Below are 662 nucleotides of genomic sequence, written 5' to 3' on the forward strand. Positions count from 1 at the left end.
CTAATGTGTTGGTATATTTTGTCTAGTTGAAGTGTTTCTGGGGAGCCAAGTGTGCTGGTCCATTGAACAGTGAACAAAATGGTCTTTCATGAATAAACTGTTCACTGTACATATAATCACCATGATCTTGTACCTAATAAGCTTTCTTGAGAACTTAGCTGGATCATTTTTATTTATCACAATGCCTATATCTAAAAGTTCTTTTTACATACGTTCACACTGAGAAGTCCTCATTAAAAGCCCATTTGGTGCTTTTCTCCCATCTTCCTCCACACTATGAGTAATTTTCCTACACTCTATTTTAAACTTGGCAACTCTTAGCAAAAACCATGGACAGATTTCACAGTGTATATCCCAACTTATATAGGCCATACATCTCAGTCATTGCAAGACCCAGAGAGTGATTACAATAGATAACAGAAGTACTGTGTATCACTGGTAGATTACTCAGCCATTGGTCCTTTAAGAGCCATGGAATTAAGAAAATTTAGGGGATGCCATTTGTTTAGGAGCTGTTAGGGCTTTTAGGGAGATAACCTTAGTCTGTTCTTATAATTACTCGTGTTAAAGTTGATGGATTCACCAGGTCATAATGTTCTTGACGAATAACTGTGACATTCTCAATTATCTCTGGGCGTTAGAAAACATAAATAAATCCCAGT

The sequence above is a fragment of the Mirounga leonina genome, unplaced genomic scaffold (assembly GCF_011800145.1).
Source record: "Mirounga leonina isolate KUSES-001 unplaced genomic scaffold, KU_Mleo_1.0 Mir_108, whole genome shotgun sequence".
Taxonomy (NCBI): domain Eukaryota; kingdom Metazoa; phylum Chordata; class Mammalia; order Carnivora; family Phocidae; genus Mirounga; species Mirounga leonina.